The sequence below is a fragment of the Phocoena sinus genome, chromosome 5 (genome assembly GCF_008692025.1).
Source record: "Phocoena sinus isolate mPhoSin1 chromosome 5, mPhoSin1.pri, whole genome shotgun sequence".
Classification (NCBI taxonomy): Eukaryota; Metazoa; Chordata; class Mammalia; order Artiodactyla; family Phocoenidae; genus Phocoena; species Phocoena sinus.
The window spans coordinates 88,890,442-88,908,961 of record NC_045767.1 but is presented as its reverse complement, the minus strand read 5'-3'; the positions used below and the strand labels follow the sequence as shown (position 1 = coordinate 88,908,961).

Sequence of the window (18,520 nt, the reverse complement as noted above, 5' to 3'; positions counted from 1 at the left end):
GAACCACACTAGCTAAGACTTTAGAGACCAAAGTATGGAATTTAGATTATCATTTTAAGTATAAATGTGCAGACTTTGCAGATTAAAAAAAAATGGAAGTATAACATGACAATTTAATGGTCTAAAAAAGATCATTCTAGTCGCCATGTAGAGAATGGACTGGGAGGAGGGCAAAAGTAGAAACAGAAAAGCCAGTTACGAAACTACAAAGAAGAAAGAATGAAAGAATGATCGCTTGGACAAACAGGGAGAGAAAGATGAAGCCAGATTCCAATATTTGTAGGTAGAACCAACAGGACTCACTTTGGATTTCAGAATTTGTGGAGAGTGGTGAAGAAAAGACCATCAAGAAAGACTCCTAGGTTTTTAGTATCAAGCAGGTAGAAAATGAGCCATTTATTGAGATAGGTCTGGGGAGATGGATTTTGCACAAATTGAGATACCTATTAGACATCCAAATGGTTAAGTTAGGCAGGCAATTGTACCTACACGTCTCAGGTTCAGAGGAAAAATAAGACTGAAGGTAACTAATACTCTTGGCATTCTCACTGGTTAGCACAGTGCCAAAAGATGCACTAGTATATTATTAAAACAAGTATTTTATAAGCTATGAGAAGTCCTATAGTAAAGAAAATTGCTTATGGTTTAGCTCAGGGCTTTCCAAACATCTTTAGTCATGGAAACTTTTCTTCCACATGTTAACATCTTGCTCCTTAACACACATTAGGGACACTGCACAAGTATATTAAACTGCTAACTGCGTTACCTCTCAATTTTCAGCATATTCCTAACACTTCAATTGTATAAAGTGTAACTCCATGACTTCATGCAAGAACAGGTAGAGGGTTGGTCAATTCGCTATTTAATACCCCATAAAATTTTATAATCTAATCCTTAGAAAATAAAACACTTCACAAGCAAAGGCCAATTAGTTTCTACATCTGTGAAGTTATGTGAGGCATAATTTTAGCTATAGATGAAGACACTAAAGTTTAATCACTCATCTCCAATCACACTCTGAGCTTCTAAGTTGTATACAGACTGCAATTTTCTTTGCCCAGAACTGAATTCATTATTCAGTAAATAGGTACTAAAACCACAGGAGATTTTAGGAAGTGCCCATAGTTGAATATCTAGGTGATTTCCATGCAACAGCAGTAACTGCATTTTCTGAATCCTCTACAATGCGCTGGACTGTTAGAAGGAAGAAACCAAAACTTGCATATGCAGAGCTCAGAATGAGCATCAACCTGCAACTGAGTTGGCAGTAATTCCAAATATACTGATATTTCAACCAAGAAACACCCAGGGAGCTTGAACATCACTTCTTTTATAAAAACTTTTCCTAACCTTCCATGAAAACCTCTCCATCCTCTCTTCTGTCTCCTTGTAGCTTAAAACACCTGTAACATCTATGTGTTTGTTCTCTTTCAGATACCTCTTTTGAATAGGAGGCTGTGGCCTCTTCATTTTTGTAACTACACTGCTCAATGTGGTATCTGGGATACAGAATAGGAAAGGGCAAAGGATTTGGAGTAAAGACCCAGTTTCAGATCCTGTTTTCGTAACTTACTAGCTGTGAAATCTTAGATAAATCATGTAACTTCTCCAAGCTACAACTAAACACTGGACATGACATCACCAATTTTGCAGGACCATTATGACAATTAAACGAATGAATACATTTAAAGCAGCTTAATTTTTTAAAATAAGTTTTTACATTCTTTTTTTAACATTTATTTATTTTATTATTTTTTTGGCTGTGTCAGGTCTTAGCTGCGGCATGCGAGGTCTTCGTTGAGGCACGCGGGATCTTTCATTGCAGCATGCGGGTTCTTTGTTGCAGTGCCAGGTTTCCGTCTAGTTGTGGCATGCGAGTTTTCTCTCTCTAGTTGTGACACGCAGGCTCCAGGGTGCATGGGCTCTGCAGTTGTGGAGCGTGGGCCCCAAAGCACGTGGGCTCTGTACTTCGCGGCATGAAGGCTCTCTAGTTGTGGTACGGGAGCTCAGTAGTTATGGCGCGTGGGCTTAGTTGCTCCATGGCATGTGGGATCTTAGTTCCCCGACCAGGGATCGAACCCGCGTCCCCTGCATTGGAAGGCGGATCCTTTACCACTGGGCCACCAGGGAAGCCCCTAAAGCAGCTTAGTTTTAAGGTAGCTCTCACACAGCAAATGCGCAGTATAGGAAATGACAGCTTAAAAATGCTCAATGAATGAAGGACTATATGTATATGCATTTATACGTATACATATACACACACATATAGATAATCATCACTTTATCCCTGTATCAATCCATTCAGTCTACTATAACAAAATACCACAGACTGGGTGGCTTATAAACAACAAAAATTTATTTCTCACAGTTTTGGTGGCCAGAAGTCCAAGATCAGAGTGTCAGCATTGTCAGGCCCTCTTCCGGGTTTCTGACTGGCCACTTCTCACTACCTCCTCATATGGTGGAAGGGATTAGGGAGCTCTACAAGATCTTTTTCCTAAGGGCACTAACCCCAGTAATGAGGGTGGAACCCTGAAGACCTAATCACCTCTCAGAGGCCTCACCTCCTAAGACCATCACATTGCACATTAAGATTTCAACTTATGAATCTGGGCGGACACATTCAGACCATAGCAATCTCCCTGCCATACTTCTACTAATCCATAAAGGGTCAGATTAAAACAGTACCTCCTCATGCTTACTCGTTTTCATTTTTCTTTCTCTCTCTCACTAGACTGTGAGTTACTCAAGAATATGGATCATGTCTTGGTCATCCTTGAATCCCGAGAATCTAACAAAGAACCTGGGACATAACAGGTTTACTAATAAATGTTTATGATCTTAAATAATGATACTGAAAGGAGAGAAAAATCTTGTTCTTATTGCAAGGAGCAATTGTTCTCAGTATTAAAGAAAGGGATTGACCCATCATCTTTATTTGGTGCAACAAATCTAAAAGATTTTAAACTACAGCAAAAGAAGTAACAGATGGATTGGGGAGATTTCCTAACCCTGACACCAAAATTTCATTTTCAACCGTAGGTCCTTTAACTCCTAGAGGAAAACATAGGCAATACACTCTCTGACATAAATCACAGCAATATCTTTTTCGATCCATCTCCCAGAATAATGGAAATAAAAACAAAAATAAACAAATGGGACCTAATTAAACTCAAAAGCTTTTGCACAGCAAAGGAAATCATAAACAAAATGAAAAGACAACCCACAGATTGGGAGAAAATATTTGCAAATGATGTGACCAACAAGGGATTAGTCTCCAAAATTTACAAACAGCTCATGAGGCTTAATACCATCAAAACAAACAACCCAATCAAATAATGGGCAGAAGACCTAAATAGACATTTCTCCAAAGAAGACATACAGATGGCCAAGAGGCACATGAAAAGATGTTAAACATCGCTAATTATCAGAGAAATGCAAATCAAAACTACAATGAGATATCACCTCACACCAGTCAAAATGGCTATTATCAAAAAATCCACACACAATAAATGCTGGAGAGGGTACGGAGAGAAGGGAACCCTTATACACTGTTGGTGGGAATGTAAATTGGTACAGCCACTATGGAGAACAGTATGGAAGTTCCCTAAAAAGCTAAAAATAGAGCTACCATATGACCCTGCAATCCCACTCCTGGGCATATATCCAGAGAAATGCGTGGCCCGAAAGGATACATGCACCCCAATGTTCACTGCAGCACTGTTTACAATAGCCAAGATAAGGAAGCAACCTAAATGTCCTTCAACAGAGGAATGTATAAAGATGTGGTATATATATATATATATATATATATATATATATATATATATATACAATGGAATATTACTCATCCATTAAAAAGAATGAAATAATGTCATTTGCAGCAACATGGATGGACCAAGAGATTGTCATACTGAGTGAAGTAAGTCAGACAGAAAAAGACAAATACTGTATGATGTGTAATCTAAAAAGAAATGATACAAATGAACCTATTTACAAAACAGAAACAGACTCACAGACTTAGAGAATGAACTTATGGTTACCAGGGGGGAAAGATAAGGGGAAGGGATAGTCAGGAAGTTTGGGATCGACATGTACACACTACTATATTTAAAATGGATAACCAACAAGGACCTACTGTATAGCACAGGGAACTCTGCTCAATGTTATATGGCAGCCTGGATGGGAGGAGAGTTTGGGGGAGAATGGATACATGCATATGTATGGCGGAGTCCCTTTGCTGTGCACCTGAAACTATCACATTGTTAATCGGCTATACTCCAATATAAAATAAAAAGTTAGCTGACCCGGAATCGCTGGGGAAGGTGGCGGCGGCGGTGCGACGCTCACCTTGGTGAGCAGAGGCGCGGGCTGCTGGCGCCACGGTCTTCCTCACGGCGCAGCTCTGGCTGCGGAACCGCATCACCGACCGCTACTGGAGGGTCCAGGAGGTGCTTAAGCACGCGCGGCACTTCCGGGGGAGGAAGAATCGGCTACCGGCTGGCCGTCAGGGCTGTGACGCGAGCGTTCGTGCAGTGCACCCGAGCCCGCAGGCTGAATAAGAGGAACCTGTGGACGCTCTGGATCAGTCGAGTTACAGCTGCTTCCCAGGAACACGGCCTCAAGTACCCAGCATTCATCCTCAACTTGATTAAGTGCCAGGTGGAGCTTAACAGGAAAGTACTTGCAGATCTAGCCATCCACGAACCAAAGACTTTGCTTTGGCCAAAAGGAGGCGACAGGACGGATTTGCTGCTGCCTTGGGGGATGGGAAGGAGCCCGAAGGCATTCTTTCCAGGGTGGCACAGCACCTCTGAGGGGGATGCTGACACCCACTGACTGCCCTTTGAGGCTGAGCATCTTAGGAAGTTTTTTTCTTCCCCCATGTGATGATTATACTAAAATAGGGACTAAGAGCTATTTGTCAACAATGAGTAAGTTTGACTTGCATTTGTGTTAATTTACATTTCAGTAACAGGCCCGAGAGAAAAGGCCTTATCTTGCCTCTTTTGGCACAGGTTCAGAAATCTCACATGGATTGTGTAAATAAAATCTGTGTGGAACGCAAAAAAAAAAAGTTAAATAAATAAATAGGTCAATCAAAGCAAGACATCTCAGTCAAAGCAAGCCTACTCCTCCCATTGGGGGGAGGGGAGGGGGAGGGAGGAGGTAGCTCTTATTTTTCATTTTATTTAGTTATTTGTAAAAAATAAATAGGTTGCGGTTTCCTCCCATAGTTTAGAGCAATTTAACTTTACTTTAAAAACTAATAAGCACTTCCTTGTAGTAACAGGATTTTTTTTTCCACCAAAGTAAAAGTGGAGAATTTCCCTGGCATCTATTTCAAAACCACAGCTCACCATAAACAGCACAACAAAAGATCAAGTCTGCAGTCTTGGCAGTAATGGAACAATCTTTACATCAGGTACAGATCTCAAGTTAACGGTAGAGCAAAGATTCACCTACAACTCCTATAGTCCATCATTTGCCTGCAAATATGAAGCAGTAACACAATAGGTATCAACTCAGTGACAAAGCAGTTTTACTGGTCTAAATGCTATGAAATTAAACTCTTACAATAAAGCCAGCCTGACTAGGAAAAAAAAGACAAAGTTAAAATCAGATGGAGCCTACTCATCCTTATCTCATACACTTTTAACTGAACTTTCTTTTTTTTTACCAGTCATCCGTAGAGAATTAATTCAAGGGTCATTTTTCCTCAGGAAGCTTCACCGATATCCTAAGCTATGTTAAGGATGCCTTCTCCATGTTCATACAGAACACTAAAATGTGTCTCTATTTTACAATGCGCCATGAGAGTCTCAAAGGCAAGGACTGTTTCAAGCCATCACTGCATCTCCAGAACCTAGCAGAAGGCCTAGGTCAGAACACATCCTCAACAAAAGTTTGTTGAGCTAAACTGATAAAGGACTCCAGGTCAAAAATGGTAAAGTAAAAGCAAACATTTTGACAACATTTGCTAAATTTATATTTTGAGCTTATACAAATAGGCCCAGTCATAATAGATACAGAAGCATAGTACATACTATACATGCATAGTTGTAGCTAAGTACGTAAGATGGAAATACCTCCTGTAATGTTCTTAAAAATGTATACAGTTTTTTCTTTACTGACCTTTTTACCTCTAGTTCTTAATCTATTTTGAGCCTCTGATAATCTGAAAGACATTATGAACCTTCTCTCTAGAGACATAATATTTTGCATACAGGAATTCAGGGAAGTGCTAAAACCTGCTCATAAACCCAGAAAAAGAACTCCTGCCCTAGTCTGTCTCCCTTCTCTCAGGCTACCATGAGAACATTCGTTTTCTCCTGAAATCTTCTAAGAGCTCCACATTTATTTTCTAATCCTTTAGATGTATTCTTTTGGATAAAAACACACAGATGTTAGGATGATAAGTATAGGTCCTTTAGTCAATTAAAAACATCTACAGTTTGTATTCTATGGTTTATTCTTTTTCTATTAAATAGTAACTCTAATAGAAAGCTTTGTTCATATTTGTACAATAATTTATATTAAAGTTCAAAACCACGGCATTTATAAGAAAGTCAATGCATTAAATTAATAGTTTTAAGAAAAGAAGAAGCCCATGTTAATGCCTATAAAAACTGATAAAGTGTCCTGGAAAACAGGAAAAGCCATTTCTTTTATTACTGGAACTGGAGGAATATATTAGAAACATGAATACAAAAGTTATAAATCATTTTTCTCCTATAAATCTAATTTCAAATGCAGCTAACTGGTTTTTGTTTGTTGCTTTTTTTTCTTTTTTTAATAAAACAGAGATAATTCCTGATTTGGAGATAAATTTTAACCAATGAATAATTCAGGTCAAAGGAATTAAAGTTTAAATGAGATTTGCTAAAGCACACTCTAGAAGCATAATCTGAATAATCTGGAGTACCAGTGAGGACTGATAATAAACAATAAATAAAAGCTCCTTGCAGCTCAAATTTACATTAATCTGTACTTTTGTAAAAATTAGAGTTATTGAACTCTGTTTGGTGGAAAAGGACTCTTAGACTCACTGCCTACTAATACATTGCAGTAACAAAGAACTCAAAAAACATTAAGTAAAAAAAAAAAACAAAAAAAAAAACATTAAGTAGTTTAACACAGTGATATAATTTCCTTTCTCTTAGAGACACCACAAAACTGTGGATGCTTAACAGAACATGGTAATAAAATGGATCAATACCTATAAGAAGACTATTCTGAAGAGTGATGGTTAAAGATGGTGGGCTGAAAACACACATTAGCTTCCACTCCCTACTCAAAGTGATAATAAAGTGAATTTTAAAAAAAATCAATCCCATAAGGATAAAGAGAATAAAAGAGGAGAAAACAACAATTTTACGAATTAGAAAGTAGATGAATAAATAACTGAATTAACATACCTAAGGAAGGATTTCCCTGGTGGTGCAGTGGTTAAGAATCCGCCTGCCAATGCAGGGGACACGGGTTCGAGCCCTGGACCGGGAAGATCCCACATGCCGTGGAGCAACTAAGCCTGTGTGCCACAACTACTGAAGCCCGCAAGCCTAGAGCCTGTGTTCCACAACAAGAGAAGCCACAGCAATGAGAAGCCTACGCAGTGCAATGAAGAGTATCCCCCAATCTCTGCAACTAGAGAAAGCCTGCGCACAGCAACGAAGACCCAATGCAGCCGAAAATAAATAAATAAATTTTTAAAAACCCACACATATCTAAGGAAACTTAACCCTAAACTTGGAAGCAACCCAATTTATACAATAGATCCCATAAAAGATTCAGGAATCAGTACAAGTAGGATACTCTGGAAGTAGGAGTGAAGATGGAACAAGACTTCCACAGTCTGTTTAAGGAGTTACACACCCAGACCCCCTCTGCAATCTACACAGTAGGCTTCTGTACTACCTCCCATCCTAAGAAAAGACTAGAAGCTAAAGGTTTATTCTATGAAGAGGTCAAAACAGAGAGGGTGTCTGCCTTGGCAGATACAGTCACAGGCACAGTTGCGGGCAGATGTACCATATTTAACACTGGGTGATTAGATGAGTTTAAAAAAATCAGTGTTGAGACCCCTAGCCTTTTCCCCCAGCAGGATCCCCAGAACCTTGTAGTCGGGATAATAATCTCCAAGCGAAGACCAACTGTGCTTTTTTTTTTTTTGGCAAATCTGACCACACCACATAAAGACCTAGAAAGTACTTTATCCTAGGGGTTCTTCAAGGTAACAGCCTAGCCATATCACCCTTCAGCAAATCCCACAGTTGACATGCCCACCACACACATGCACAGAGTTCCAATTCACTTTTCAGTTGTCCTACTTGTAAATAAAAGCAGAAAGCAAAAGGGTTACCAGGTCTTGAGGGAAGCCTCTAATGTGAAACAAGACATCAAAATAGACAGAAAAAAGCAACTAAAAGGATAAACAATGGCAAAGAATAAAAATGCCCCCCTAAAATTAATATACTCAGTGATAGGAAAAAAATATTGCTTCATGAAATGAGAAAGGAATACTATATATAAAAAAGAAAAGAAGACCCTTGAAATTTTTTTAAAGGGTAGCAGAAATGAAAACCATAATAGAAAGAATAGAATATAAAACTGAAGTAATCTCTCGGAACGCAAGCATAAAAAACAAAGAAAGAGATGTAAGAGAAAAATATCAAGGATCTGTCCAGGAGGCCCAGTATCCAAGTAATAAGAATTCCAGAAATGTATAACAGAAAAACAAGGAAATATTTTATCAAGGAAATAAACCAGGAAATTTTCCCAGAATTGAAAATGCCTTTTTATTTATTTATTTTTAAATTCTTCTCAAGTCCTTCCTTCCTCCCTCTCTCCCCCCTCCCTCCCTCCCCCTCCCTCCCCCACTTCCTCCCCCACTCCCTCCCCACTCCCTCCCCCTCTCTCCCTCTCTCTCTCTTTCTTTCTTAGCTTTAGCATGCATATGGGATCTACTTCCCTGACCTGGGATGGAACCCGGGCCCCCTGCATTGGGAGTGCAGAGTCTTAACCACTGCACCACCAGGAAAGTCCCCCAAATGCCTTTTTTAGACTGAAAGAGAGACCACCAACTCAGTGGATGAAAATAGACCCACAACCAAAGATGCAATTATGAAATCTCAGAAAAAAGAGAACTTAAAATTGTCCAGAGGAAAAAACAAGTTTCATACAAAGTATCAGAAATCAGAAAGGAATCTGGACTTCTCAATAACAAGTAGAACACCTCATCCATATAAATTAAAATTAAAATTCTGTGGGAAAATTTACAGCCTAGAACTTGATACGTTGACATAACATCAAGCAAGTATGAAGGTAGAATATATTTCTAGACACATGAGGTCTCAAAATATTAACATTCCACTTACTGTTTTTAGTTAGCTTTTAGACAGTATGCCCCAAATAAGGGAGTAAACCAAGAGACAGGATGTGAGACCCAAGAAAAGAAGAAATCCAACCAAAAACCATGCAAAGGGAATCCCCAGAATAAAGGTGAAGGTAGATTCCAAAAATAACAGCTACACAAGATTAAGAAGATAAAGTGAGAGAATCTGAATGTATTTGAAGGTTAACTGAGGGAATGTTTGGGGATTAAAAAAAGTATTGACTACACAGAAAATAAAACAAAAAATTTCCAGAAACACATAAAGTCGTTCAGGAAAGGAAAAATAAAATTACAGTACATATACTTGGCTCAACTGTCAACAGTGTTTATATAGTATTAACTGCTATACTGAGAAGCAGGCAGGATGGGATGTGTGTGTATATATATATATGGTATGGGAGGGGGTGATAGTCTCTTCTTCCATAATAAGAATTCAATAGTTAATGCCTAGAAATGAAAAAATCAATATGTAACAAGATAAACTAGTTAGAGATAAGAAATTAAAAATCAGGTAAAAGAGCTCAAATGGCTGTAACTAGAAGCAAGAAAAGACAGATTGTTTTTATGACAAGCTTTATAAAACTATTTGACTCTAAATCATGTACATGTATAATACTGACAAAAATTAAAACTAAAACTTTAAAAGTTTGAAAGCTTAATAAAAAAGTTTGAATGTTTACCAAAACATGGGAATAAAATTGGGTTATTTACAGAAATGTTAATGAACTGCTCTATCTTTAAAATCTAAACATACTGTGCAATGTATTTCTGACCCCAGTATTATTTACAGTATACTATGGATAAGTAAGCCAAAATCACCTATATATATGCAGACTCGTCCTAATGGTTTATTAGCTGGTGGCTGCTATTGCTATCATCCTTAGCTCTATTATCAAAATTGTTTCAAAAACATACATTCACCTTAGAAACTTGCCAGATTCAATCAGTTTGATATACCAATGGTCCCTGAGGAAACCAAAAGCCATCAGTTAAATACACATCAAGTTGAAATTTGTAAAAGTAGCATGCAGCACAGGGTAGTGGGAAAACACCGATGCTGACTGCACCTAGGGCCCTGGAATCACAGAGTACCTCTACTACTTGAGAGACCTTGACCTGATTACTTAGCCTCTCTGGAGACTTACCTGCCTCATCTGAAAATGAAGAAAGCATTATGCTGCAGAGTTGTTTCAAGGATTAGAAACCAGTAAGTAAAGTACTACTGCAATGCCTGGCACAAGGCTCAATAAAAGCCATCTACCGTTATTATTTAACTTGAGCATTATCTACCTCATAAGGAATAGGAGAAACCTTGATTTTACCGTTGCGTACTCTAGACTGGAATCCCTAATTTGCCTTGTATTAGCTGGGTGACTTTGGGTAAGTTACTTAATCGCTCTGATTGCAAAAAAGAGAAATCATATCACCTACCGTGTGGGATGGTTCTGAAAACCAAATGATATGTATAGAAATACAGAGAATAAGTTGGTGCACAATCAGTGCTCAATAATTGATACCAGTTAAATATATCTGTACCATCTCTTTATCCTTCATAGTGAAGGTCCATCATAGACATAAGCTTTGTTATAGCTACACACTGTCCAGGCCTCTCACTGCTGTGGCCTCTCCCATAGCGGAGCACAGGCTCCGGACGCGCAGGCTCAGCGGTCATGGCTCACGGGCCCAGCTGCTCAGCGGCACGTGGGATCCTCCCGGACCGAGGCACGAACCCGTGTCCCCTGCATCGGCAGGTGGACTCTCAACCACTGCGCCACCAGCGAAGCCCCACACTGTCCTTTTTTAATAAGCAATCGTAGAAAGTGTGAAGTCATGTAATGTCAAAAAATACAACTAAAATAGTAAGACACTTGGAATTCTTGGTATAATCAAGATTAGTCTCATTAGAATTTGTTTATATAACTAAGTGTAGCCTTAGAAAATCACAAGATCCCAGAGTCTCAACTGGTTCATCTAAAAATAAGAGGTTGGAACAAAATCTTCTCTATTCCTAAAAATCACTAAATGTAAATTATTTCTCCAGAGATTTAATCTCATTCTTACCAATCCCACAAGCCACCATAAATCTTTTCAAACACCATAAGGAAGAAACACTGAATGTTGTCAAATATAAAACTGTCTTTTTTAGAAATAAGAAAACGAGGCACAAAAGTATGATTTTACCCAACTTACACACTCCAGATCACAAGCATAACTGAATTCTTCTATAAAGGAACTGAGGGAAAATATTTCTTCTAATCAAGATTGTTTCATTCTCCCTTTCTGTTCAGAAGCAAGGATTTCCATATTTCAGACCACCAATGGTTTAAGCATGAGCTTATGGTGCCCAAGCATAGGACAAATCATGATGCTTCTAAAGGAAGGCTAAAAACAAGAACGGCTGGTGGCTATCAGTGTGATGTCAAGAAAGTCCCTGTGAAAATAATACACAGATGCAGCCAAACCTGAGAATGCACGGCAAAGAAAGGGTTGTATAAAACTCCAGGAAAGATACAAGTTAAAAAAAAAAAAAAGGCCCCTTTAATCCTAATACAGTCAACTGTAAAAGTGACATTTCACATTATCTGAGATTCAGTAATGCTCCCCAGTACCTGGAAAGGGCTTCAACTGTGACTATTTAAAAGTAAGAGAGAATAACACAAACGAGTGAAAAACATAAAAGAGGAGAAAAAAGTAAAAAACGCATAAAACTAAATGAAAAAATCTTCCCCTCTTCTCTCCAGTTTCTTTTTGAACTAAGTGAAATGTAAATATCAGAACTGCCATAAAAAGAACAAATTCATTAAGGCTAGCAGGGTTCCTCACACACACAAGTATGCAAAGTATTTACTGATAAAGTAATAGTGTTCTGAGTTTTTATAACACATAACTTACCCATGCTTATTATAGTTTGACCCGTAAGTGCTCAAAAACAACAAGCATATAATAAAGGCATATTCTTCAGATTCATAAGCAATTAAGACACTACTATTCACTCAAAGTTTGGGGAAAAGATTCTCCACTTTGAAATAATCCAGAAAGAAAACCCCTGGTGAAGCTCTCTATCAAACTCCATGAGAAAGACAATAAATGTGTTGAGAGTAACAAGTGAAAAGCAGTTTTACATCTACCTCCAGAATCTATAGGTCATTTTTACAGCTCCAGGTATGTCATCTGCCTCCCAAACATGTTTATCATTTGCATTAAATTATCAGTTTCCTATCCACATTAAAATATCAGAAAGATAACTTAGAAACAAAAAATCCGATTGGAGTTAAATACCTCATTTTGTAAAATCCACCTCTACAGATAATCTGTGCCTATCTTGGAGAAAATTAATATTTTCCTAGCAAGTTATTAAAGAATTTTAAAATTATATTCTACAGTTACTTTTCATGACTATTAATTTTTAAATTTCACTTATTAAAAAATTACATTCTCAATTTTAACATAAAAGATATAATTTTCCCCTTTTAAATTAAAAGAGAAAAAGGATGATGACAATAAAAGCAAACACCCTAACTATGCAATTAGAAATAAAGGGAACATACAACTCAACAACAAAAAATCAAACAACCCAATCAAAAATGGGCAGAAGACTCAAATAGACATTTCTCCAAAGAAGATATACAGATGGCCAATACACACATGAAAAGATGCCCAACATCACTAATTATTGGAGAAATGCAAACCAAAACTACAATGAGATACCACCTCACACAGGTCAGAATGGCCCACATTAAAAAGTCTACAAATAGCAAATGGTAGAGAGGGTGTGGAGAAAAGAGAAACCTCCTACACAGTTGGTAGGAATGTAAATTGGTGCAGCTTCTATGGAAAAGAGTACAAAGGTTCCTCAAAAAACTAAAAATAGACTTGCCATATGATCCAGCAATCCCACTCCTGGGCATATATTTGGAGAAAACTATAATTTGAAAAGATACATGTACCCTAATGTTCACTGCAGCACTATTTACAATAGCCAAGACATGGAAACAACCTAAATGTCCATCAACAGATGAATGGACAAAGAAAATATGGGGTGTGTGTGTGTGTGTGTGTGTGTGTATACACACACACACACACACACACACACACAATGAAATACTACTCAGCCATAAAAAAGAATGAAATAATGCCATTTGTAGCAACATGCCTGGACCCAGAGATTATCATACTAAGTAAAGTAAGTCAGAAAGAGAAAGACAAATACAATATGATATCACTTGTATGTGGAATCTAAAATATGACACAAATGAACTTACTTACAAAACATAAACAGACTCACAGACATAGAAAACAAACTTATGCTTACCAAAGGGGGAAGCGGGTGGAGGAGTGATAAATTAGGGGTTTGGGATTAGCAGACACAAACTACTATATATAAAATAGATAAACAACAAGGTCCTACTGTACAGAACAGGGAACTATATTCAGTAACCTGTAATGAACCATAATGGAAAAGAATATGAAAAAGAATATATATATGTATAACTGAATCACTTTGCCGTATATCAGAAACTAACACAACACTGTAAATCAACTATACTTCAATTAAAAAAGAAAGGAAGAGGGACTTCCCTGGCGGTCCAGTGGTTAAGACTCCATGCTTCCAATGCAGGGGTTGTGGGTTTGATCCCTGGTTTGGGAACTAAGATCCCACATGCTGCGTGGCGTGGCCAAAAAATTTACAAAAAAAAAAAAAGAGAGAGAAGGAAGGAAAAGAGAGAAAGAGGACAGAAATTCTTTGGAAGAATCTTTACTATTAACCTGTTTACTTGGTTATATGTAAAGACATATTTACATATATATGTATATATTTATATATATTTACACATATACATATATATTTATATATATATATTTGAAGCCCAAGAAGCTCTCACAATTATTATTCCTAGCTGTGCGATGCTGGTGGAGATGCAGGGATATGAGCACTCACATTCACTGCTACTGGAACACAATTTACAGTGGCAGATAGGGAATGTGCCTGGCATATATCGATTCTTGAAAAAAGGGTAAAACAACAAGGTCTCTACAAACTTGTAAAATAAAGATCCAATAAATAGGTGTTCCAAATCTTTCTGTGCTCAACAGCCACCTATTTCTAGCTCCCCAAAAGTCTTTGGAAGGGAAAAATTAGAGCAGAATGAAGGGAATCACTCATATCTCCTCCACCTACCACCATGTAAATACTTGAAAATGTCACTGACTTGTTAAAAAAAATTTTTTTTACTTCTAATTTATCTCTCCCTGCACCTCCCCGCCCCATCCCCTTTGGTAAGCATAAGTTTGTTTTCTAAGTCTGTGAGTCTATTTCTGTTTTGTAAATAATTCATTTGTATCATTTTTTTAGATTCCACATGTGATACCATATTAAAAAAATTTTATTACCAAGTATGTAATATACAACAGGCACTATGCTAGATGGTAGAGATTTAAAAATAATTTTTGAAACTGCTGCATCTTCAAAGAGGTCACATACTCTGATGAGGAAGAAAGGCCTGAAAACTGACAAGTACAATATCTTTTTGATACGAGCTATAATAAGGACTATGGAGGACACTGAAATGGTACCGAACAAATTGGTAAGGGGACAGAGGTCAGGGAAAAAGAGTTGGCTCCTGAACTAAAGAAATGGAGGTGGGATGGAGAAGGGCTCCAGCCAGAACAGGATCAGCACTTAAAAAAGCAGGCAGAAGTGGGAAAAATGCATGTTGAAAGAAATGCAAATAAAATGGCTAAGCTCAGCGCAGGGAATACACGGAAGGAAGGAGCAGATGAGGCTGTAGTGTTAACAAACAGCATTATCATGGGTGCTCTTTATGACTTGGGACTCTGCCAATCACTTCCAGCCCATTCTAATCCCTACCTGAGAAGCCCAAGTAAACTGCAGGAAGAAACTGGGCCAAAGGATTCCAGCCGCCTCCTTTCCCTATTAAAAAACACGATGCTGGAGTGGAGCAATAGTGGCAACAGTGCAAAATTAAGCAAGGCTGGCCCCCAAATTCATATTTTAGGCCTCTGCCTAAAAATACAGAAGTACATATTTGCAAAACTTCTGCTGTTTTGAATACATGAATATACCAGATACGTAACTTTTATAAATACCGAATGCAACTATTTCACACCTACATCCAAAGAAGTATTCTCACTGGAATATCAATAATATCAATAATCTTTAACCTTCATTAGCCAGTGGACTTAAAACTAACGAGTTTACAACAATTTTACTGAAGAGTACATCCATGTAATATGCTGGTCTCCAATTTTAAGATTCTTGAGGAAAGAGACCACATCTTATTTATTTCTGAATCCCTACCTTTCTCCTCCTACCACCAACACCTAATAACACTTTGCTTATACACAGGAGACTCCAATAAATATTTATTATATTATGCAGCAATACCATGCATTTGTCAACACAGCTAAACAACATTTGAATTCAGAAAGAGTTTACATACTGGGCTTGGGAATTTCATGAGCAAGGATACTAACAGTGTTTGCACAGGACCCTCTGGTTGTTGAAAACCTCCATATACATTCTCTCGTTTAATTCTTGCAGTTACCCAACGGAATAGGCATTCCTTTCCTCCCAGTAAACAGAGCAAACAGAAGAAATTAAGTGACGTGCCCAAGGTCACATGGCTAGTGACAGACCAAAGACTCTGAAACCCAGGTGTCCTCACTCACAGGCCACTGTTCTTTCCATGACAACCTTTAGTCTATCAAAAGTACTTACATATTGAGGACATGTTTGCCAAGCAAGGTACTAACATGCAGGGAAATAAAACAGTGAACAAACCTTATGAAACTTACAGTCCAGGAAGGGGGAAAAGATCTTTAATAATAATTATAAATAATTACAAGTGTGCAAAGACAACCAGAGAACCTAACCTTGAGGGCTATTAAAGAAAATTTTTAAAAAAATTCACTGACATTTGTTAAAGATGGTAAGGCAGATTTTATTCAGGAACAATGAGGTAGATATAGGGACTACTGCAATGGGATTTTACAGTATGGAAGAGAGACGGAGTTCAACTCCAAATACAGCATGGGCAAGAGGGAATGTATAACGAAGAAGCAGGGTGTGGGGGTGAGTGGATAGAAAAATGACTAAGAGGAAATATCAGGGGGGAAAGGGGACGGGGCAGGGGGTGTTGTGTTTCTGGTTAAACTGACCTAACAGGATTCTTTTTTTTAAATAAATTTATTTATTTTATTTATTTACTTTTGGCTGCGTTGGGTCATCATTGCTGTGCGCGGGCTTTCTCTAGTTGCAGGGAGCGGGGGCTACTCTTTGTTGCGGTGCGCGGGCTTCTCATTGCGGTGGCTTCTCTTGTTGCCGAGCACGGGCTCTAGGCACACAGGCTTCAGTAGTTGTGGCACGTGGGCTCAGTAGTTGTGGCTCGTGGGCTCCAGAGCGCAGGCTCAGCAGTTGCGGTGCACAGGCTTAGTTGCTCCGCGGAATGTGGGATCTTCCATGACCAGGGCTCAAACCCATGTCCCCTGCACTCGCAGGCAGATTCTTAACCACTGCACCACCAGGGAAGCCCCTGACGTAACAGGATTCTTGCTGAAGACAGGCAGGGGTGATCCATACATCACCTGAGGGATGGTGGCGGAGGAGGAAGCTGATCAGATGTTGATGGTGGTAGGGGATTGTGGTTAACCTGACTAGCAGGGTTCTTGCTAAAACTAGACTTTACAAGGAAGTGCACAGATGGACCTATTAGAATTCAAGACCTGACCAAAGTTTGGCCAGGCAAAGAATCTTTGTCAGGGCCTCACAGAGTCTCTCAAAGACAGAGGTAGTATTATACTGAATCCCAAGGATTTTTTTTTTCTCCTTTACCTTACTTTGAATTACTTAACTCAATACACAGGCATCCATCGACTTACTATTGTCTAAAGCTTCTAAAACTTGAAGGTGCTCTTTAAAGGAAGGGATCTTATTAAAATGCATTCTATTTCAAGGATTGGAGTCTGAAATCTTGCATTTCTAACATGCTCCTAAGTGACGCCAAAGCTCCTCACTTTAAGTGTCTAAAGTAGACTTCTCAAGGGTTATAGTTATGGGAGTTCCCTCATGACCTAGTGGTTAGGATTCTATGTTTTCACTGCCATGGCCAGGGTTCAATGCCTGGTCGGGGAACTGAGATCCCACAAGCCATGCAGTGTGGCCAAAAAGAATTCAGAAATAAACATATTTTAAGTTTAAAAAAAAAAGAGTTATAGTTATGCATAGTTATGATCTCCTCAGTCCTGGGGGTGGCCTTCTGTCACCAGAGGGTCAAAAGTAGCCTTTAGTCCCAGCGGTGCTAAATAAAATGACAGTGATACTTTCTTAATACTGAATGAGAAAAAAAAAAAAAAAAGGTAAAGATATCTCTAGAACCTACAGTTATCACATGACAATACATTCCCAACAGCTTATAAACATGCTACCATTTGAGCAAAAGCTAAAATTTTTTCCCCGTTTTTATTTATTTATTTATAACATCTTTATTGGAATATAATTGCTTTACAATGTTGTGTTAGTTTCTGCTGTATAACAAAGTGAATCAGCTATACATATACATATATCCCCATATCCCCTCCCTCTTGGGTCTCCATCCCACCCTCCCTAACCCATCCCTCTGGTGGTCACAAAGCACCGAGCTGATCTCCCTGTGCTATGCGGCTGCTCCTCACTAGCTATCTATTTTACATTTGGTAGTGTATGTATGTCCATGCCACTCTCTCACTTTGTCCCAGCTTACCCTTCCCCCTGCCTGTGTCCTCAAGTCCATTCTCTACATCTGCGTCTTTATTCCTGTCCTGTCCCTAGGTTCATCAGTACTATTTTTTTTTTTAGATCCCATACATATGTGTCAGCATGTAGTATTTGTTTTTCTCTTTCTGACTTACTTCACTCTGTATGACACACTCTAGGTCCACCCACCTCACTACAAATAACTCAATTTCGTTCCTTTTTGTGGCTGAGTAATATTCCATTGTATATATGTACCACATCTTCTTTATCCATTCATGTGTTGATGGACACTTGGGTTGCTTCCATGCCCTGGCTATTGTAAACAGTGCTGCAATGAACATTGTGGCACATGACTCTTTTTGAATTATGGTTTT

The 18,520-nt window shown here is 38.5% G+C and overlaps 1 protein-coding gene and 1 pseudogene across 1 annotated transcript in view; one reads left to right on the top strand and one right to left on the bottom strand.

Moving 5' to 3' along the window:
* Positions 1-18,520, bottom strand: part of MOB1B (MOB kinase activator 1B) — a 57,814-nt gene that overhangs the window by 29,818 nt on the left and 9,476 nt on the right. The gene's annotated exons all lie outside the window — the stretch shown is intronic.
* LOC116754492 lies at positions 1,185-5,026 on the top strand (annotated as a pseudogene).